Source organism: Sceloporus occidentalis, unplaced genomic scaffold (genome assembly GCF_023333645.1).
Source record: "Sceloporus occidentalis isolate IW3139 unplaced genomic scaffold, rSceOcc1.0.p SCAF_70, whole genome shotgun sequence".
Lineage (NCBI taxonomy): Eukaryota > Metazoa > Chordata > Lepidosauria > Squamata > Phrynosomatidae > Sceloporus > Sceloporus occidentalis.
In genome coordinates this window covers 1,319,170-1,343,785 of record NW_028317050.1, presented here as the reverse complement: position 1 = coordinate 1,343,785, position 24,616 = coordinate 1,319,170, and the positions used below count along the sequence as shown (strand labels likewise).

General features: G+C 40.4%; 1 protein-coding gene across 1 annotated transcript in view; it reads right to left on the bottom strand.

The window, feature by feature from the left end:
• Positions 1-24,616, bottom strand: part of LOC149286319 (cytoplasmic phosphatidylinositol transfer protein 1-like) — a 94,782-nt gene that overhangs the window by 65,978 nt on the left and 4,188 nt on the right. The gene's annotated exons all lie outside the window — the stretch shown is intronic.

Sequence of the window (24,616 nt, the reverse complement as noted above, 5' to 3'; positions counted from 1 at the left end):
ATGAGGGTGGGATAACATGCCAAAGGGAAACCTAAAGGAAACGGCGTCCAGTGAGACAAGCACCCTATCCGTGTTCTGTGGGAATGGAGACCAATCGGATACATGACCACGCTGAACACGCTGAATCTGCTGAACACGCTTTCCCCAACTGGGCATATGCAATCCCACACCCATCACAGAGGAAACTTTAGGAGTGTGACCCTAATGAGATACCACTCATCGCTAACATCCCTGATAAGCAACATAGTTGGGTACCAGAAATGGCATAACATTTTTACGCAGTCGCATCAGTATGTAATACCAAAAATGCATATGTCTCTACCTAAGGGAACATACCGTATTTGCTCTATTATAAGACAAGGTTTTGTCCAGAGCAAATGCTCTGAAAAATAACCATTGTCTTATATTCAAGGTCGTCTTCTAATCAGACCTCAAATAGAGGTCTAACTACAAGACTAAGATCCAGATCCCCCGCAGTGCTACAGGGGACCCGGATTCTCCTCTCCAGCAGCTGGTGGAGGTCTGTGCGATGCACATATCAGCATATAGGGGGTTCAAAGGAACATCATGGAGGCAGAGTTTCATATAGAGGGTATAAGGCATATCTAAGGGGCAGAGTGGCAAATAGGTGGTCAAGAGGCATATCAGGGAGGCAGAGTGGCATATAGGGGTGTAAGCAGTGGCGGATCTACCGGGGTCGCAGGGGTCGCGACTGCGACCGGGCCCCGGCGGCAGGGGGGCCCAAGCCAAGGGGCCGCCCGAAATCTTTTTTACGTTTATTTTTTTTTATTTTTTTAAATAAGGCAGGGGCGTCCAACATGCGGCCCGCGGGCCAAATGTGGCCCGCGAGACCTCGAGGTGCGGCCCGCGTAAGATCGGCAGCCAGGGCAACCGATCTTACACGAGCCGCACCTCAAGCCCTGCTACTTACTTGTGGGAGGGTCTTCTGGACGGCACAGAGGAAGCGGAGTTCACGTGACTTCTTCTGTGCTTTAGCAGAGAAGGCAGAGGGAGGCCGCGCCCCCTGCTGAAGTCTGTGAGCGGCATCGAGGGAGCTGCAGTACAGGTAAGGGGGTGGGGAGGGTGTTTGAATGAGTGTGTGTGATTGAGGGAATGAATCTGTGAATTAATGATTATATGAATAAATGAGTGTGTGTGTGTGTGTGTGATAGCATGGATGTGTAAGTGCTGGAACCTAGGCATGATGGGACTGTGATTGCTGTTAGCAATCACACTCCTATCATGCCAAGTCAGCCAGTACATGCTGAAACCTGGCCAGCTGCCCCCCTTGTGTAGTGATAATGCCAGCAGTATGGGGTCTGCACTTACAGCCACCCTGTACCAGCATGTACTGGCTGACTTGGCATGATAGGAGTGTGATTGCTAACAGCAATCACAGTCCCATAATGCCTAGGTTCCAGCATTTACTGGATGGATGTGTAAGTGCTGGAACCTAGGCATGATGGGTCTGTGATTGCTGTTAGCAATCACACTCCTATCATGCCAAGTTAGCCAGTACATGCTGAAACCTGGCTAGCTGCCCCCCTTGTGTATTGATGCTGCCAGCAGTATGGGGTCTGCACATCACTTACAGCCATCCTGTACCAGCGTGTATTGGCTGACTTGGCATGATAGGAGTGTGATTGCTAACAGCAATCACAGCGAGCACAGTCCCATCATGCCTAGGTACCAGCATTTACTGGTTGCCTAGGCTAACAGCAATCACACTCCTATCATGCCAAGTCATATTGCTAATTTTGTCCAATTGCGTGTTACCTACTTTTATTAAACATGTGCGTTTTTATTATTATTTTTAAAGGTGGGGGTCATTTTCAGTTTTGGCTAAGTGAACCCTGAATGTTTTGGTCCAGAATTTTCATTTTAGTTCATCCCTAGAATAAATCTAGGGAATCCTGAATTTGTAGTCGCAAAACTTTCAAGGCCCAGAAATCAGTGAGAGGAAGAGTAAAGGTTTTGTGTCATTTTACTTTATTTTAATCTGCATATTTTATTAAAGGCCATATTTTTTGTCACAGTGAAAAATGAGTGCGGCCCGCGCACGTATACAATTCTGATGAAGTGGCCCACTGCAGAAAAAACTTGGACACCCCTGGATTATGCCCTTTGTACATGCGCCCCTTTTTCTTTGATTATGATTCAATATGTAAATTGAATTTGTTGAATTAGTTGAAAAAAAATTGTTGGGTAAAAATCATGTTTTTTTGGGGGGGGTGAGGGGGTGGGGGGGCCCTTAACAGATTCTCGCACCCGGGCCCTGAGGCGTCTAGTTACGCCCCTGGGTGTAAGGCATATCTGGCGGCAGAGTGGCATATCAGGGAGGCAGAGTGGCATATAGGGGGTATAAGGCATTTCTGAGGGGCAGAATGGCATATAAGGGAAACTTTGTTCCCACCTCTTCTCACTCTGCCTGCAGATTACACAGTGATCAGGAAGCAAGCCTCTACAACACTGCTTTCCTAATCACATCTACAGGGGAGGGTTACCTGAGATCCCAGCAGGGTCTGTACAAAAGATGTCTTAAGTTTACTGGCTCTTGTACTGAATTGCTAACATATAATTTTCAGAATCAGAAATAATTTACTGTGTTTTAAAACCAATTATGCATTACATAGAGCGTTATAATGTTTGTCTGGGATAAAGTATAACCATATACAGGTAGACTACACAAAAAATATAAAATAAAATGTCAACGTAAATTGGTAAATTGTTGGTGAAATGGTAAATTTCAACATAGCATATTATTCTCTCAGTTTTTGTGCCCTTCAAAATAAAGAACAGCACGATCCATATCTATATCCATATCACTTTTCCCGTTAGACACTGCTTTAATTAGCTTTCCAATTTTATCACGCATGTATTTGATTGTTTGACTCAAATGACACATGCGCCTGCTCCCAAGGACAGATTTTCATAAGACAAACTAGACACTTACTAGTTCAGCATTCATATTTTTCAAGAGCGGTGCGAGAAACCAGAAACCACAGGAATTAGCAAAGACAAAATTGTTTAATGTCTCCAATGTGGTTTTCGTACAGATTTGGTGGTGCAATCTTGCGATTCATATTTTTTTGATCATTATTTCATTATATGTCACAGAAAACTTAAATGACCTACTGAACAGTAAACAACTTAAAAGAAAAAAATCCTACAAAATAAAAATATAAAAACAAAAATCAAAAATAACCTAATCTAGACCTTAACCCCATAAGGACAATGGGTTGTCCTTAAACCCATTAAAAACAATGCATTGTAAGCCCATACATGTATGGGCTTTGTCATGAAGGGGTAAAATTATTGACTTTAAATTTAAACTTTCCTTGATTATCTCACTGTGTTATTCTGGAGGAACCATTACGGTAAATATATATATTTACATTTTAAATATATACTAAAACAATCTCTTAAATGTATTAATACCTACATAATGTACCCAAGTTTAATTTGTTTTCCTGAATATTATTATTTTTCCAAAAAAATCACTGACGTTTGGTACAAAAAAGTATTGTAAAGTATTTCATGATTTAAGCTGTTTGTTGAAAGGTCCCCTATAGACAGGGCCAATGTTAGGCAAGTTTGCAAACATGAATGAAAAACTGAACGTTGCAGTCACTAACCCTAAAATAATCAATTATACCATTCAACAGAAAAACATTTATTAGAACATATCATTCCTACAGCACTCAAAAAAAAACCAAACACATTTCCAATCCGATCTCTGCTCTTGGATAATGTAGACCCTCTGCTATATCATTCTCACTTTGCATTACATTTATTTATAAAGCGCTGGCAGATTCCGCAACGCTGTTACAGTCAGAAGAACAATTTATAAATACATACAATAACACATACAATAACAAACTGGTGCAAAGGAGAAGAGGGCCCTGCTCTTGCGAGTTTACAATCTAGTACATCACTTAGGAACGTCTTAGGAAAATATATTTTTGTATATTAGAATGTTATATGGCATATGTATACATTACATCACTATGTGATAAGTACTAGCAGACACATAAACTGGAAAATAAACTTGGCTTCTGTCTCGCTATAGATTACCAATACAAGAGAGGTAGAACATGACAAAGGTTCATGTAAGTAGTTTCTAAATGCTGCCACCTGCTGACCAGGCTGGCTGCACCCAGCACTCAATACAGACAACCAGAAAATTTTAATATTGGTGTGTTTTCTGTAATATTATTATTATTATTATTATTATTATTATTATTATATTTTATTTTACCAATAAACTATGCATTATGCGGGGTTAACTCAACCCTTCTTGCAGGAGAAACTCTGTTTTTAGTAGAGGCAGCCAGGTAAGATGACACAGAAGTCTCATCTTCTAACTCCAATAACTAAAGAGTGCTTGCGCCAATTTGTACGCAATATAATGTATTTGAGTCCATGCAAAACACATTCCAATATGCATTTTACATGAAGACGCTTGAGTGGTATTTTAACCCTTTAATAGTCCATTACAAAACATTCCTTTTGTAGTGATTTGCTCATGATGGCAGCCATAGTACTAATAATGTTCCTTATGAAAACTATTGCTGACCATTATGATTTTGAGCCACCTGATTCAAATAATGCACAGCATGACCTTGATTCATTCATACGCCATGCTGACTTTTTTGATTAAATCTCAATTCACCTTATCACAGATTTACATCTTTTTTACATATAATTATTGGCAATTTGTGACCACCATTGTCCTTTCCTTGCTTTATAGAATATAACCACAATGTGTTATTGTGGATGTGCCTTGTAAAATATACAATTCTGCCACATGTAACTGCCTTATGTAAATCAAATGCTTTGGATAAATGTATCTTCTACTATTCATTATATATGCTGTTTGATGGAAAATTGTATGCATGGTCATTTCTGGAAGAAGGCTTGGATTCAGATCTTAGCTCAGGACCATAACATCATATATTTCTGTGTAAAAATTAGATACAACTTACATCACCTTTCTTAGAACCTAAAATTAATTATCCAAACTTAAAAAACATTAAAATTGTGGAGCCTGGTTGTTCAACAGAGTGATGTTCCCCGAATGTGTTGGCCTAGGGACTGCCTCTACCCAGTACTCCAGTACTGCCTCCTCACTGTACATGCCTTACCTTACAGGTCAGAATATACCAATGGATGAATGAAGACCAACAATTTACCTCTTCTCCATCATTAAGAGGAGGACCCATGAAGGGCTAAATAGCTTTTTTTGATAGACAAATTGAAACTTGAAGGGCATGCCAATATTAGTATGTTAGTGTTATTTAATGCTCTAGATTCCCCAAGAAACCATGAACAGTGATTGTCATTGCTATATTTGTTAGTATAAAATGTAAAAAAAAAAAAGCGAAAAATAATAGATAATGAGTAATATACTGGCACAACTTGACTTTACTTGCTCCATCAGAACTCCTATAAATTGTATTACCTCCCCCCAACCGTATCTACTGTATATATGGATGCTTGCCCACACCGGCCATTAGAGCACCCCTTTCTACCCATCATCTACCCTTTTTTTCACTATCCCCTATAACACTTTCTCACCATCTCTTACCTTTCTTGTCTTCCTCTTCCAACCTGCGCTCTGCTCGGCTTTAGTTGTGAGCAGACACATCTTTTTTTTTTTTTTTTTGTCCATTGGATTGCTCTTGATCTTCTGGTTTTTTTTTTTGGTTTTTTTGTTTTTTTTTTTACTGTTGAGACATTCTTACTTAACTTAAAGCAGCAAATAGCGTTCTCCGTGCAATCTGAGTTTTGCAAACTATTTACCCTATAGATGTCTAACAGTATATTATTCCCGCTGGTGCCCTATCTATGCACTTTGTTCAGTCCATAATAACATCGCTCAGAGTCTAAAGCTGCTAATACAGAAGGCTTATCAGAGCCATACTGGATACTCTGTAATTGTCCCTTCTGTAGGAAGTCCATTTCCACCATAAGCCATTCTGATATGCACATTTATTAAAGAAACCTGCAGTTTATCAGTGTTTTCTACCATTTAACTCTGAAGAAGCGCATTTCACAAACCTGTCAGGTTTCAATCTTATTTGAGAAAGGGAATTGAAAGCACCGAACACTTATGTATTTTATATACATTTTTTTAACATTGTATATTTTTATTATCAGAAATTAAAGATCAATTATTCTTATTGGAATAAAATTACTTTTACAAAGTTGAAAAGTTCACCTCATTGAAGCTGAGATCTGGTCCTCACTCCACACGGGCTGCCTGAACCAATCAACAACAATAAGCAGCTAAAAATGTGAATCTTGGGAAAGCAAAGTTGTATATAAATAAATGCGGTATGGTCTGAAGGTGGTCTTGCCAGGATTGAGGTGGATATAGGAGGTGCGAAGGGGGGATCAGGAAGATGATATTCCCTGAATGGCATTTATAAGCATACCATGCCCCTGGGATATCCTTTTAGTAGCACACCAGGAGACAAACAGGAGGTTTAACAGCTCTCCACCCCCAAGAATAGTGAGAGGAACTTATAAGGGGCTTTTGGCAGGAGTGTTAGTATAGAATTGTTAATAGAATATATCAGTTGTATGGCAACATAGTTAGTTTTTTTTTCTTTTGCAAAGTTTTGGTTTTCATGATGTTCCAGATTTCCTAGGAGCAGAGTCCCTCAGGTGACTTAATTATTAGTTAAGTGTCCATACACCTGGAAATGGAAGGTTATTCGTGGAACAATATGGAAATAGAATAAATAAATGTTATAATTTGTGCCATAGTATGCATTATGAGCATAGCTGGGAACTCTATGGGGTTTCACCAGGAGACTCCGAGAGAAGCGCAAGCGGGAGCCACTCCCTGTCTATTTCCCCCTTAAACAGTGGCAGGTCATGCAACGTCATCGAGACCACCCACTGACATCAGCAGGACCACACCAACATCAGCTGAACTTTTTGCCCGCATCCCGAAAGGGGGTCCAGGTAGCAGCAGCCATAACGTTCTCCGGTATAATTATGACGTATTAAAACGCCACGATCTTACACAATCCAACACATGCTCTCTTGTCTGTTTGTTTATAGGAATGAAATCCAGTAAGCAATGGCGACACATATAGAACTCTAAAATGTAGGCTTTGAGGAAAATTGATAGCTGTAAATGCTTTTAAATAGGGAAATAGTCTGTTTTAGTTTAAATCCTAATGAATCCAATGTAATTAAAACAGTGATCAAAAGGAAAGAAAAAGCGGAGAAGATGATTAAAGGGTACTTTTGTCCAAATGTATGTAATGCATAGTGCATTATTTGGATGCTAAAGATCATCATCATAATTATTCTGTTATTTTTGCCCTACCACTGTGTAGTTGAGTTCACACTGATAACAATTTACACATTTACAAGATTAATTAATCTACTAATAAATAAAAAAAAATCCAACAATGTATTTACATAAAGCGTACAGAGTCATGCCAAACAGATCTAACAGGAACAGTGATTTTATACAATAAGTGTTACTATGCATACATGAACTCATATATGTCTGTGCAAAATGGACTTAAATATATATATATATAAAAAAGAGAATAGTATTTTGGGAATGCATGTCCCACGATACGCGCTAAAATATCGCTAATAAGAATTTCAGTGTCTCTAATAATTTTCATTCACAAAAACTTAAACGATTACAGCATGCATTAAGAACAAAGTGGCTGATTATTATGAATCCGAGGTGAGGACGGCAAGCGCTGAGAGGGCACATAGCGTTCTAGGAGTAGTTAAGAAGGGTTTTGATTACTTGAATTACCGTTACTATGGGGAAAGTCAACACAAACATGTTTTCTTTGAGTGTTGACAGGCTTCAGCGGAATCATCTGACAAACTGGATAATAAAACATGACGCTAAAAGAATCACTGATATTTATACTCTTCTCTGTGTCTTTATAGAGCTTCTGGCCTCTTATAGCAAAGCATTTTTACAAAACTAAACTAAACAAAGATAAAAGACAATGAAATTAACTGCAGAAATGGTCAGCAGAACTTTTTGGATCTGGAGATTTTACTCCAAGGTTAGTTTTGATAAGATTGAAGACCTTCACGTTCTGCATTCGTAACTACATTTCTATGCCTAATTGGCATAGGTTTAGAAACCTTTGTATGATTTAAAAACAAAAAACCTGGAGTCGCCAGAATAACATATTGAAACTCAAAGTTTATTTAATCCGAGTCACACTTATTTAAATTATGAAATGTTATTCTGTGGACTCCACTTTTTCTATTTCATTTTGTGGCTGATCATGATTGCATTGATCCAGCCAGTTTATTTGATTAATCTAATTTCAAATACAATAATAAAAATATGAAACAGTATTTAAACTGAAATTTATATAATTTCCTTTGGGGTGCCCAGCTTGACTTTTCTATAACATAGTCAGGGCCGGACTGGGACTGAAAAGCAGCCCTGGAAACATTTGGAGACCGGTCCCATATAGTTTATCTCGCGGTCGAGCGCTTATACCCTCAAGCACCCCTTATACATACCCGAGTCACACTATTTGCCATACAAAGAGCTTTAAAACATTATTTTTGGCACATTATTTGTATTAAAATGCCAGAAAGCAAGTGTTAAAAGGCCCCAATAAATGAAATACATTAGACATAATGAAATCAAAACATTTGCTACTCATGAAAAAGTTCCATTTTATTCAGTGGAACAAAACAGTGATCACATTATTTTTCACGATATTCTTGTAAGAAACTTTTGGCTATTAATACCACCACAACTGTTCTAGCGCTGCATCATCCAAAGAATACCTCATCCCAGATACATTATTATTATTATTATTATTTTTTAAATGCACACAGTTCATGGTGCAAAGTGGTCTGCCAGTATGTTTAAGTAAAAGGTCCTCTCTTAAGGGGGAAGGACTGTGAAACCAAAGGGAATAACAAACTAAATTGAATTTCACTCTGAAGATCCCAACCACCATTCAAGTTTCTGCGATTGATCCTTTGTGATAAAATATGCAGATTAAAATAAGAGTAAATAACACAATGCCTTTACTTTTCCTCTCACTCATTTCTGGGCCTAGAAAGTTTTGTCCTCTGAAGTGACTACAAATTCAGGAGGGCGTTTTATCTCTGGATAAGTAAACATTAAATAAATCAGTTTATTACTACAGTAACTACAGTGCACACCGACACCCAGACATCCTCTACCATACTGAAGCATAAAACACTATGTTCTACGCTGCTTTGTCATTAACTCCCCCTGTCATTAATCCCCTTGTGTATTGATGCCCCAGCCAGGCCCTCCTTTAGTATTGATTACTGTCTTCCCCTCACAGCACAGCCTTGGGTATTGCCCCATTTGTGCATTTATTCCCCCACAGCCTTGGGTATTGCCCCCCCCAGCATTGATTTATGTGATACCCCAGCTAACCCCCTCCCTTGATGCCCCTAACACTTTTGTGAAGCACACTTGTCTATTATTGATGCCCCCCACTGCCATGTGTTTTACCCCCAGCCACCCCTCCTTTTGTATTATTTAATTTAAAAATGTAATGAAGGCAAACCCCTCTCCTTTGAATATGGGTCTGCTTTCCCCTTTAACCCCATTACTATATTTTGGTAATACTAATACCGGTACTTAAAGTTTAGTGTTTTTTGTCCTGCTCTCCTCGAGGATGTGACAGTCCTTTCCCTGTCACGAGGAACACTTCTGTGAGGCTGAGCCCGCCTCCTTGAGTGTCACCGCACCGCGCCGCCCAATGGCCGTGCCGCAGCTCTTCGTCCCACCCCACAACATGTTTCACACAGCCGCCATGTGGCTGCAGCGTAAGACAGCCACTGAGCAGCCGTCCCACCCCCACAAAAGGGGACAAGAGCAGCGGCAAGGCCATTGGGCGGCGCGTTGTGTGCACACCAGCCGCTTTCATTTCATTAGTGGCCGGTGGAGGCAGACTGGCGGCCGCGCAATGGCCGCTTTGAACTTTCCTCACAGACGCTCAGCGGCTGTCTTACGTTGCAGCCGCATGTGTTGTGTATTTACAACGCTTACGGCCGCTTTGAATGCTGGCCGACTGGGCGGAGCGGCCCACGGACCGGCCGGCCCACCGGAAAATTTCCCGGTATCCCGGTGGGCCAGTCCTGAACATAGTTATGTCAACAGGAAAAGGACACTATAAAGAAGAATCTACATTACTACATTACAATAAAAAATAAAATATTAATCGAAGCAAGAAACTGAAGCTGCCCTTTACCATAGTCCAATGATTCTTTGTACTGATTGGCTGTTTGAAGCAGCCAATCGGTGACAGCAAAGCAATTTCACTGAAATAAATGGAAGCTCTCCTGTACATACATTTGCAAGCCACCACTGGAGCTGACTGGTGGTAAGTGTATATCAGCCGAACACATTTTCTCCCCCCAAAAATAGCTAGGGAGTGGGCAAATGCATTTGGGGTGATTCTGCAATTTAAAATTTAATTCTTTGCTTCATGCACATTAGCATAAGAACTGGACCATGGAGCAATGAAAGAAGGTCCCCTGGTCTAATGATTCACAGTTTTTTACATGTGGGTGGCCGGGTGTGTGTGTTTCGCTTACCTAGAGAACACATGGCCCCAGGATGCATCCATGGAGGCCCCGCCTTGTAACTTACAGGTCTGCTGCTAACGTCTTGGTACCAGGTACCGCAGCACACCTTCAGAGGTCTAGTGGAGTCCGTGCCTCAACGGGTCAGGGCTGTTTAAGTGGCAAAAGGGGACCTACACAATATTAGGCAGCTGGTCATTATGTTATGGCTGATGAGTGTATATAGTGTTAGATTGAATGGGTGGGTGTAAGTGTATGTTGTTGTATAGTGTGTGTTGTATGTGTTACTGTATTTGGCATTTGCATGTGTATATCTGCATGCAGTGTTAAATATGTGTATTGGCGTATGGGGTCAGTATGCCTGTGCATGATTGTATGGTCCTAGCATGTGTGCTTGTTACTGTAAAGTATTAATGTTTGTGAGCATATAATGTTACATGTGTATGTGTCTCTTACAGTATGGTGGTATATAGTGTGTAAGTGTATGGTGTAAGCATGTGTGAATGAGTTTTAGTATTTTGTGTTGGCATGTGTGTGTTATGGTTTGGTGTTGGAGTGTCAGGGGTGAGCCTAGGGTTAGTGATGCCTAGAAGGGGGACAGGAGAAGCATGAGAATGTATGTGTATGTAAGTGTACAGTAGTAGAGTGAGTGGGTGTTAATTAAAGTTTGCATGTTAGTATATATGCGTGTTTGTTAAAGGGGGTCTTGAATAAATTCTGCACCCAGATGCTACTAACCCTAGTCTTGCCCTTGTTTTGATAAGGTGTGCTTATGGGATGATCTTAAGGCAGAGTGATGGGTGGAGCAATGGGTGGGGCAGTGGAATGGATGTGGGTGGGCTGATGGGAGGGGCATGGGGCCCAGGTGTTAAGAATCTAGTGGGCCCCAAGATTTCTGATGATGATGAATGTGGTTAATCTCTTCCCCTTAGGGAAACCTTCCTTATTTGTAAAGCCAAGGAGGGGTTAACCCATGTAAAGGAGAGTGTATTTTTAATGCCATAATGGTGGTCTGTGTAATTTTTGTAATGGTATGAATGAGTTTGGGGCAAATATGGTGAAGACTGTTTGGGGCAAAGATGGCACTGGTAGGCTGGTTGTGGCAAAGATGGCACAGATATGCTGTTTCAGGTAATTAACAAGCTGTTTGGGGGAAAAGATGGCACAGGGAGGTTGTTTCAGAACAAAGATTGCTCATACATGCTGTTTGGGGACAAAGATGGCAAGTCCCAAGAGTTCAATCTGGGTCCAGGGACAAGTCCTATGCGTGAGAAAAGTCTCAGTAGTGTTAATTTTGTAAATACAACATATTGTTTCTTATGCCTGATAAATGCAATAATTTATTAGTTATGATAGGAGAGATTCTCTTAAATTTAGTAAAGCCCCAACTCCAAGCCGTGCCTCTTACCACACCCACTAAAACAAGTCCCTCAAATTTTGTGGGGTAATTCCTGGGAGGCTAAATTAATTTAGAGGATGATGTGTTAGATCTTAACTATTTATCTTAAAGATTCAAGTGTTTTTTCACGCCATCTGGTTATAATATTAAACAGAGCAGCTCAATGAAAAAATGACCGTGAGTTAACAGATTTTGCTCTGTGCTACTTGCACGGTTCACTTCACAGTGAAGAGAAAATTCTTGGAATTGGTTTAGTTGATCAGATAATGATTCACATTTATATACGCTACACCATTGTGAAGAGATGCCGTTTTAACAGAGCTGCCAGCACTCTTCATTCATCCATGAAAAGTGCCTACAGAACAGAAAGATGTAATTGCTAACTAAGCTTCCCCTACATGTATTATTCATATTTTAAGTGTGGAGATTGAGCACCTTTAAGTGTGGGGCACTCTGAGGGCCACTTCTGGACAGGATGACAGTACTTAGACAGCACTACAATACACTGCTCATACATACATAGGAACTTCCCAGGGTTGGCCACCCAGGGCTCTTCCTATGGAGTAGCTTTTTGAGTGGCAGGGCTAACAATGCACAGGGGAAGAACTATTCCGTGTGCGGTGTGATTAGTCATACAAGGGGTGGGGATAGCTGCAAAGAAGGGGCTAGACTGGGATATAAATAAATCGGAGTGGGAGGAAAGCTGAGTGGGGAGTGGGCATGGCCAAATACAGCTCTCAGAGAAGAAAAGAGTGTGTGTGACCCAGAGGCTCAGAGACCAAGAGAAGGAGCATCTTACCAAAAGACTCTGGGTCCGAGCCAGAGAGTTTCGCCAAATGGCTCCACTTAAGCAGCATGACACACATATGACCTCTCATAAAAACAAAGAAAGTGATGGCAGATAAGAACCATTTGACCCATCTGGGCTGCCCAACCTCTGAATACTTTCCTTAGTCCCTGGCCTTATCCTATATCTAGCTTAGTCTTATGCCTACCCCATGTTTGTTTAAACACCTTCACTGTATTAATCTCTACCATTACTGCTGGACAAATATACCATGCATCAACTACCTTTTTCGGGAAAGTGATATTTCCTGTTATAACTTTTAACCCTTTGCCCCTCTATCTTAAGACTATGTCCTCTTGTTGTGGTAGTATTTCTTTTAACCCCTTAAAGACCAGGCTGTTTTTAATTTTTTGGTATTTTGCTGTGCTTGTGTTTAGCTGTCATTTTCTTTTCTCTCATCTAGTGAACCCATCTAATTTCTTATATAAAAAAAGTAATAAAATATGGTAAAATTGAAAAAAGCTATTTTCTCACATCTGTTTGAAAAATATTTTACTCATCTACCAAAGGTAATGGAAAAAACTTGCTAACTACATTTTACTATTTGTCCCGAGTTTAGAAATACCCAATATTTTTATGTTTTCTTACTTTTTTTTGCAAGTTGTAGGGCAATAAGTACAAGTGGCATTTTGCTAATTCAAAACCCTTTTCTCCAAATGTGATAATCCTACCCCATGTCCTATTTGGGACTTCTTTGAAGACAGTCAGTTCAATTTACCCTCCTCAAACCATATATTTTTAAAAACTAGACACCCCAGGGTATTTCAAATGCTGGTATTTTAACTATTCCCATACACTAATTCTACCACTTCACGTATAAATGTATAGCTCCTGGTACGTGCCACTTCAAAACACCCTAATATGTGTCCAGCAAAATTTCCTGAGTATAACCATGCATGTCTAAAAGACCACATTTGGGAAATGCGCAATTCAGGTTTTCAACTTGAAGCTTTGACATCTGATCCTTCTGCCCCATGTCTTATTTGGGACATATTTAAAGATGGTTAATTTACCCCATCAAACCATAAAATTTTGAAAACTAGACACCCCAGGGTATTTCAAATTACACTAATTCTACCACCAGCCTTTGTCAACGTTTGTGGTAGCATTTTTGTGTGTGAATATATAGCTCCTGGTATTTGTCACTGTCAAGCAACACCCCGATATGTGTTTAGCAACATCTCCTGAGTACAGTGGTACCCCCCCCATGTATATGTTTGTCAGGTTGTTTGGGGCTAAAAGGCACCTTTTTTCTTTTCATTTTGACATCTGGTCAGTTTGCACTTGCTCATTTTTAGTGATAGTGATAGTGGGGGGAGAGGGGGTAGATAGTGGGGGGAAGAGAGGGGGTAGATAGTGGGGGAAGAGAGGGGGTAGATAGTGGGGGAAGAGAGGGGGTAGATAGTGGGGGGGAGAGAGGGGGGAGATAGTGAGGAGGGAGGGAGGGGGGGAAGATAGTGATGAGGGGTATAATATCCCTTTTAATGCTTAGGTATCTAATTAGCATGTTGTCTGGTGCGTGGCAAGTTTCCAGACACAATAACATGTTATGAAGTAACTGTGCCAATAAGGGCGCTAAACCCAAGATAAGGAGCACAAATATTTACGCTGTGGGGGGAACAAAAAAAAAAGCTTTAGAGCGTAGTGTGACGGAAGCCTCCATCACTGAGGACATCCGGGATTTTAGGGAGTGGGACCTCCCAGATGCATTAGGACTTAAAGGTGATTTAGACTTTTTAATTACACAGGAGTGGGAACTGGAAAAGGCAAATAAAAAACTGTTCGACCGCGTTCAACAGAATGCCCCAGTGTTTTTGTGGATTTTGTGGATGTGATTGAGTGGTCATCTGAGGATGTTGACTCAGGCCCATCTCCCTAGCGGCAGCTCACATGTCCGGGAGCGGAGGAACCGGTCCTCCCTCCCCAGCGGCAGGCCGACCCAGACGATGCCCTAACCCCAGCTGAAGCGCTGGCAACCGGACAGAGCATCGGTGGCCTCTGCCCAGCACCTACCAAAGCTGCAGGAATTCAGGGAGATACAGCGGCCGACCCGCCTCCCCAGCAGAAGCAGGGAGGTGGAACAGCCGGTCCATCTCCCCAGCGGCAGAACCTATTTCCGGGACCGGATCAACCTGACCTCCCTCCTCAACGGCAGCAGGAGCACCAGGGAGGGGATGCAGGAGGCATCCCTCCCCAGCGGTACCCGGGAGATGGCGCAGCTGGCCCATCTCCCCAGCAGTAGCAGGAGCACCAATTTTGGGAGGGCATTGATGGGGAAAATAAACTGACTGACTATGCAGTCAACCCGTTTGGGGTCTCCCCCTGTGTCAGTCCAATTCGAAGGGGGGAGAATTGTGACGGAAGCCTCCATCACTGGGACCACTGGAGAAGCCTCCTCCCTATTGACTATGGGCCCTGGGTTTGTAAAGGCTTCTGTGGCTACCCCCAGCAGTATCATCTCATCACTGGCTGAGGGGATTATCTCCAGCAGACACCAGGGAGTAACCACCATTCTGTCAGTTTAATGTTGTATAAATCAGACTGCCCCCCTATTGTATTGTTAATCTCGTTACTGCCCCTGTTGTCTCTGGGAGGCAGATTAAGGGGGCGGTTTGTGTCCAAATATCTTGTTTTATGTTAATGTGTGTTTTGCTGGGTATATCCAGCTCTGTGTGTCCAAAATAAATCAGTCTTCGTTTGGTTTTACCCTACACTGAGTCTCGGCTAGTGACTGGGGAACCGGGAAAAGTGTGGTGTCCCAAGCTAAGGGAGCACAAGACAGCGGAGGTAGTCGGTCGGACTAGCCAGCTCCGTGACACGTAGTACTAAGCCTTGGATATCAAGTGCTAACACCTAGACTTAGCCAAGGCTTAGTACTACGCGTTTTTCGGTTTCAGTCCAGAATTTTCGTTTCGGTGCATGAAGTGGTAGGCCTACACCACATCAATGTTTGGGTTAGTATATAGTGATAGGAGTTATGCTGCCATATTATCAGTGTCTGGCTCAATGTATAGTGATAGGGATTACGCTGTACCACCGTCAATGTCTGCCTCAGTATATAGTGTTAGGTGTTATGCTGTACCCCCATCAATGTCTGCCTCAGTATATAGTGATAACAGTAATGCTGTACCACCTTCAATGTCTGCACCAGTATATAACCATAGAAGCTATGCAGTTTTAAAGTGTTGGGGGGGGGTGCCACATACAGGATCCGCCCCAGGTGCCAAATACTCTAGGTACGCCCCTGCTACTTAATTGGCTGGTTACAAAGGAGATCTCTAAGCAGTCCTCTGGTTTGTTATATGGGCATTGGATGAATCCAGGATGCATACCTGCAGGTACCTGGGTTTTTCTTAGATAAGTGAGAAAACCTGGGGGATGCCTGCTGAAAAGCTAAAATAGAGGTACCAGATCCTGGCAGATTTTAGGCAGGGCTGGCCCAGATCAATACTTGGATGTATATCCAAGTGGCTGCCGAGCAAGTAAGTTGGCCTGACACATAGTATATGGTCGCCATAACCATCTGTGCTTCTAGCCTTGACCACTACTTTCAGCAACACTCACAAATGCAGGTGTTAAAATATAGAAAAAAAAATTTTAGTCTGTCAATTGACATTCATATACATGTTTTAAATGTAAGAATCATTGTACAGAAAAAAAATAGGAGCCATGGGAACTAGGAAATATGGACAAACCCCTGTGAAAATTTTTTTTTTATCTAGGAGGGGCAATTGACACCAGGCCAAAAGTCTTCACAATTGGCCTGTCCAACCTGGACCCATTTGTGAAGCACTGGACCAGAGAGGTGAGAATGCAGCGAGGTCATTTAATGCAATGTTACGTGACACTGTGATAAAAGCGAGGTTGCCTGCACGCTGAGATAAGGGGGTGAGAGAGTAAGGGAGAGAGTACATATGTATAAGTGTGCGTTAGCATTGATTAATTAATTTAAATATTATGATGAGAAAGCTGCTGCTGACACAGTAACTAGTGACTAATGATGAAGTCAAATTAGTGCACCCCATCGTGTTTGTAAAGTTGGATGCAGTCATACAAAGAAAACCAATTCAAACCACAAATCCCATTCAATTGATGATATCAAATTAGAAGCTAGTGGGGGAGAAAAAGCACAACTAATCATCATTGTAATTCAGAATGATCTGCCTTGCCAACATAAAACGAATGCAAATTATGAAATATTGCAGCCTTTGTAAGAAAAAAAAATGAAGTATCCTGAAAATTGACTCGCTGTTGTGGTAGTCAACTTCATCAATTATCATTACTTTCACTTGCTTCAACATTACTAATACCCCTCTGATAATTATGTTAGAAAGTTGAGTTCTGTTTTGATATGAATGTTGGAATGTATACTGTTATAAAGGTTACTTGCATGTTAGTTTTAGACCCAGTAGATTTTTACAAATCTAGGCCATTATTATACAAACATTACCCTTAATGATCTTACATAGCCACTGGTATTTTTATTGACAATGGTTGCCCTATTAGTTAAATAACTTTTAGATAATCCAGCAAACTGTGCAGGAAAAATACAGTTTTTATTTTACCTGATACATGTTTAAATTCAAATATAGATTGTATTGTCTATTTATAGGTTTTTTTCTAGGAAGGGACAAAATACCCCCCCCAGACACACACACACACACACACACATTCTCCCTCTCCCACCCCAATAATGCATTACCTCCTCCCCATTGCCTTAATTTCTTGGTTCAGGAGAGGGGTTTAGTCAAACATTAATAGGAAAAATGATATGACCCGCCCCGCTCCCCGCCCATTTTTTCCTTTACATGGGGGTGTTCCCCCTGACGTCATCAGGACGTCCGGCGTCAGTGTGCAGTCCTGGCCGCGTCCCGCAAGGGAAGGCTCCTGCTAGCCGGAGACGAGAAGTTCACAGGTATGGTCATAGGAAATGTAGTCTCAATAGCTAGAGTATTAACTAGCCCTAGATGCAATACATGTTTGAAATAATCTTGTGTCCGCAGCATGCCAACTATGTCTCTGCCCAGGTGGGGACTCTGTGCCTGTGAAGGAGCAGCTGCCAGAGTGAAGGGGAGGAGACCAGCTAGAGGAAGAGAGCAGACCAAACCACTCTGACAGCAAGGAGTGTATATAAATAAATAAGCTTTTTTGCAGCACTCCCCTGAGATATTTATTCTGTTCTCTGTGTCTCGTTAACCTACTCTAAATAGCCTACTTTTTCTCACTCCCCTGCTGCCTCTTTGAATTTCTGGGAGGGCAGGATTAAGTGTCCCCTCCTGCCCCCCCCCTCTGGATGCCCATGTATGTACAAAGATAGTGTTGTCATAACAAGGTTGCAATAATTTTGTTTTCAAATGTAAATGATATAAATCCTAAAATTATGTGGGCTTTTTCGATTCCTCTGAGGCACTGCATAAAGACAAACAAACAAAATGATAACTACAAAAGCACTTTTCTGCTGTATTTTTAAATCTATACAAATAAATATGTTATTCAATATAGTTGTAAGGAGTAAATCACAAAAAGGGACCACTCAGCTATCATATGTATTAAAATGCCTAGAATGGCTGGAGTGTGTCTATAAACAATAGAGCTCTTGTCTGCTTATGATTATTAAATGGAAGACCATCCTTCAAGGTTAAAGTACTTTCTCACCATGTCAAACAATAAAGATGTCGGCCAGACATCCCACACCTAGCACAAAGCGCTTTGTAAGATGCGAGGCTATACCAAGGTAATGGTATAAACCTTTCAAGCATCAGTTCTGAGTCCTGTGTATCCTCTTTGTATATGTATGGAACTTCAGGGCAGAAAGTTTTTCCACCATACTGACAATTTTTATGTTTAATGCACCCACACAATTCATAAGCTCTTTTTCCCCCAAAGACAGATAGAGCTTTCTTATGTATAGTCTATCATTTATTATGTTTTAAAAATTATATATATATATATGTGACATTTTTTAATTTTCCCTTACATACTGTACTATTTGTTATTTTTGGGTTAGAGAGCAGTGAAAGTTGGTTTAAATTTATATTTCTAGCAGAAGGGACACAAGCTGTAAACCTATGTTATTTTTTCTCATTTTATTATAATTTTCTTTTTAAACATTTTTGGCTATAGGTCCCTTTATGGGTCTATATTGACCTCAGCCGTCTTTCTTGTAACAAGACCGTACCCCTTTTGATGTCATGGTGGCCCCACTGAAGTCCCTTTGATTATTTATAATTATTTTACAGATCTACAGACGTGCAGTCATCAGAGAATTGGTTTCGGCTTTTCATCATAACTTAAGTTACTTGCGCTTAGTCTGTCAGCCCAGAGCCAACAATGGGGACTATAGGATGAAGCATCTAGTACACAGTCCTTTGGGTTCTTAGGATGATATAGTTGGGCTGCAATATTGAAATGAGGATGCAAAAGCTGACCGCTCTGGGAGTCGCTTTCGGGGCATGTGCCATTGAAGATGTATGTAGATTTAGAAAATGTGCCTGTGGCCAGTGACGTGGCATTTGTCTTCTGCTACTTAACTGATCTATACTCACTCAGCTAACAATCATTCAGTATTAAAGGACTACCCTCTATACGTGGTCATGTCAAAGCACACAACAGCTTCAGATGTACACACACATATACTACAATTAGGCTGACACTATTTGGGATAATACCACTGGATGTCAGCATGGAGCAGACAGTTCTGGGTGTTAGAAACAGCAAGTCCTATAAAAGCAGTGACATGGAAATCGGAAGATTACATTATGTTCATATAGCACTAGCAGATTCTGTAGCGCTGTTACAATCAGTGGAATTGTGTTAAATCGCACACAATAACAAAAGGAGAAGAGGGCTCTGCTCTTGCAAGCTTACAATATAATTGATCCAACCTGTTCAGTTTATTACTACTTTTTTACATCTTACTCAATCTCCAGACCCAACATTGTTAAAGTATGCTTGTACTAATATGAAATCTTATATATTTACTAGTTACTGCTTTTATTCGCAGTGGTCTTTTATTCATTAAGGAGGCCATAGAACATCTAAGGCCCAAGCTAAGAGCCAGTGCTCCTCTGTAGGCTTTCTTTGTGATACATTATTTGTGTGCAGGGAGAGACTGAAAATACAAAAAAAACCACCCCTGAGAATAATTTCAGTCCCAGATTTTATGGTGCCGTTATTGTATATTACATATTTGTGAGTTCCAGGCCCCATAAATATTTTATAGCTTGTCCCCATCCTACGTATCACAGCATGCATCTGGCACCTTCATTTCTCCTCACCTTTTTTAAGATACATTTTTAACAAGGTGCTCATAATGTCCATGGTTTGCCACACTGATGCAAACTCACACACACTCAGTAGCCCATATGTATATACCAGTATTCTCAATGAAAGGATGCGCATGTATAAATATTCATCACATATTTCAGAATCTCAATATGTCACAGCATGACCCCTAATTTCACATTCTTTTGGTGAAAATCGCCTTACCCATTATATATATATATCGCATCACATATCTAAATATATACTTATTCCGTAGCGCCGCATCTTTTTTTTAACCCCTTTGTGACAATAGCTGATTTTATTTTTTGTACCCGTCGTGACAAAGGCTGTTTTACCATTTCTGCGCTGCTCGTGTTTAGCTGTAATTTTATTTTCCCGTTTACTGAACCCACACAAGTTATATATTCTTTTTTTCAGGACAAGAAGGGCTTTCTTTAGATGTCATTATTTTTATTGTATCATATCATTTACTATTAAAAAAAGTATAAAATACAGTGAAAAAAATTAGAAAAAAGGACTTTTTCTGACTTTTACTTGAAAAATATTTTAGTCATCTATGAAAGCTTATAAAAAAAAACTGCTAAGTAGAGTCTACTGTTTATCCTGAGGTTAAAAATACCCAATGTTTTTATGGTTTTTTTTGCTTTTTTCTGCAGGTTATGGGTTAATAAGTACAAGTAGCGTTTTGCTATTTCAAAACCATTTTTTCCAAATTTGGTAATTCTTCCCCCATGTGCTATTTTGGGTATCTTTGAAGCTGGCCAATTCAATGTACCCCATCAAACAATATATTTTTGAAGACTAGACACCCCAGGGTATTTCAGATTCTAGTATTTTTTTTACATTTTGTTTTCCACACACATTTTACTTCATGTATGAATTAACAGGTCCTGGTATATTTCCCTGTCACACAACACCCCAATATGAGTACAGTGATACCACCCATGTATGAGTTTGCCTGGCTGTTTTGGGGCAAAAAGGCCACATTTGGGGCATGCACATTTTTCAATGTTGAACTTTGACATTTGGTGATCCACTGTCCATGCCATATTTGGCACATCCTTGAAGCCGGCCAATTCAGTGTGCCCTATAAAACCATATATTTTTGAAAACTAGACACCCCAGGGTATTTCAAATGCTGGTATTTTAAGTCTTCCTATGCACTAATTCTAGAAACTAGGAACAATCCAGTGTCAGATCTTTAACATGTTTCATTCTTAGATTGTATTAGTCACATCCTCTCATATGTATATTCCACAATTCTGCTTTAATTATGTAGCAATATATGAATGTATTATTATATTCATAATTATTATTATTTTTATCTTTTATATAGCGCCAACAATTACGCAGCGCTTAATACAATACATATATTCAAGGGGTATGACAAGACGAGAAACTGACAGACTAAGAGAAACCGATACATAATGTACCCAGGTATTGCTAAACTAAATTATATTTTATTTTGTTGTACAAATTGTGGCTGACAGAAAACCACATGTTTAGACATAAAATAAACCATGTATTTAGATGTGCATTCCCATTACATAAGCATATCGTTACCTGACTAACTGAAGAGGCCGGCGTTTGATGCAAATGACACCACTGAAAGCTCCAAACTGGGGTGAGTCATTGTAACAATTACTTAGTAAGTGTTTTGCTATTATTGTTGAAAGAAAAATTACCAGTACTTAGTGAAAGCTCAGAAGTGTGGTGATTCACTTGAGTGAATCCATTAACGCAACCCATATTGCGTTAATACTAACATTTAGCTTAACTTTTACTCTGTAAGACCGAATATTGGCGAGTCACACATTTTAGCTTAACCTCTTTAGTTATGTCCATGACATTGTTCAAGGTCCTAGAAAGTTTTATGTTTGAACGGTATAACATTTCTGGCTGGCTACTAGGAGTCACTAATTAGCATCCCCGTATAGGCTTTTTAGTTAGCCCAGTATCACTGAGGTTTAAATGTGTTTTGGAGCTACCTCATGTTTGGTAAATTTGTTGTTGTGTACCCATTCATAAACTCAAGAGAGTGTTAATGCAGGGCTATTAGGTCCTTTGTTCATTGACTGAAAAAGTCCTCCAATACATAATTGGGTTCTGGAGAAAACGCAATTAGGAATGGTCACAAATTATGGTCACCCACCTGTAGTGACCAAGGTGGAGAGGCTAGAACCAGTATGCAAGGGCAAGATGCAGGACACCTGGAAACCAGGTGTGGGACAATCATAGCATGGGAGGCAGCTTGGGTATGCAGCATCAGAGAGTAACTCAGGAGCTAGGTCAAACAAGTTGGACGTCAGGAGAGCCTGGTAACAGGAGCACAAGGGTATCTAAGATTCAGGGTCAAGTCAGGCCGAGAGGTCAGCAACGGAAGTCAGACAGCAATGGGCTCAGGAAAAGTTCCATAAACAGGCTGAGGTCGTAACCAGGAAATCCAGCTGAAGGGGCATGGGTCACAGGCTAGGACACAGTAAAGAAAAAACTAGGTTCAGGGAGTACAGTACGCTGTCACACTGGTTCAAGCACACAATACAACTGAGCACTTGTCCTTAGGTGTTCAGCGCTTACAATGGTTTTATCTGGCTTCTGGGCATGCTCCAGCCAAAAATCGGGTTGGGCACCTTTAAGAGCTCCTCCCATGAGAGGTAGCGCAATAGGACCTCATGATTCAAAAAAGCAGAAACTGCTCCTGGTATGTCCCCTGGTATGTCCCCTTCAGCATACCAAGACATTTTGGTCAATGCTATGCTTCCAACTTTGTAGGGACTTTGTAGGTTTGGGGAAGGCTCTTTTCTATTCCAGCACAGCTGTGCCCCAGTGCACAAACCAAGGTCCATAAAGACATGGTTGGATGAGTTGGGTGTGGAAGAACATGACAGGCCTGCAGAGAGCCCTGAACTCAACCCCATCAAACACCTTTTTGATGAACTGGAGCGGAGATTGCGAGCCAGGCCTTCTCACCCAGCATCAGTGCCTGACCTAAGAAATGCTCTACTGGGTGAATGAGTAAAGATTCCCACAAAAATACTACAAAATCTTGGGGGAAGCCTTCCCAGAATAGTGGAAAGTGTTATAGCTGCAAAGGGGGGGGGCAACTACATATTACTAACTAAATATTTACAATGCAATGTCATCAAAGTCCTTGTGTGTGTAATGGTCAGGTGTCCCAATACTTTTGTCCATATAGAGTATAAAGGCAAACTAAGATGCAAGGATGCTTTAATAAGATAAAAATAAGACATAATAATAATATGGTCTTCCCACCCATAGTAAGATCCATAAGACATAGATGTAGGACTAAGGTATTAAAACTAAGCATTTATGATGTGTGGATTAAGAATTGGTAACATTGCATACATAATGGCATAATATTGGATTGGATAATAAATAATGGATATTATATCGAAGATGTTCACTGAAAGTTATGACTCCACAATTTTTATTAACCCCTTAAGGACAATGCATTTTGAGCCTGTACATGTACGGGCTTTGTCATTAAGGGGTTAAGGCTATTTTTCATCATATCCAATGTCCTTTGTCTTTCTTTCAAGATATATATGTTTAGACTTTTAGTGTTCCCTGATATTTAAACTATAAACAATGCACGCTTTTAGTAGCCCATATCTGGACTCTTTCTAGAATATCCATAGCCTTCTGGAGATAGGGTCTTCGATACTATACAAAATATTCTACCGATCTCTGGTGAGACATCATCTAATGTGGCAGACCCATCTCTCTCTTTCTGCTACTTGCTAAAGAACCCTACTATAATTACTTCAAATACATCCATCCACTTGCTGAAAACTTTCTCTGCTGGTTTCACCTTCCCGGCTGTGGTATTATTTCAAGTACCGTGTAATTTTAATAATAAAGCAGGACTTAGTATCGTCTCCTCGCTAAAATATGCCTAATGAAACACAAAAGATGTAGCACTCTTGAAATAATAAAGCAGTTTCACTCGATAATGTTACTAATTGCATATGGCAATTACTAAGACAAAGGAACAAATAGCTGAATGAAAGTTAAAGGGCAAAAACTGAAACAGCCTATATTCAGTAGAAACGAAAATATACTGGTGAATAGCTGCAGAAACTGAAAGACATTAGGAACTCTTAGTCACCATGACAACATTATAATTCCATAGTAAAAGTACAGTAAAGCAAAGTAAAAATGTGCATAGTTTGACTGAGCTAAATAAAACTATAGCTATTACTCATGGTTTTTTTCCGTTATAAGACAAGGTGCCTTATATTATGGGCAGATTGGGTGACAGGAGTACAAATGAATAGTTAGGTGTTCTCAAAAGCGTGAGCTTGGGTGCTGTCAGAACTGCTGAAAGTACAACAAAATGTATGAGGGGAGTAGGAACAGGGTACGGAACGGATGTTAGTGTCTGAAGCTAGTACAGACCAGGATACCCTGCCATGTATGATGTATGAATTAGAAATTTATACTGAAGGTAAATTATGCCATCCCATCTAGAAAAGCAAACTGAA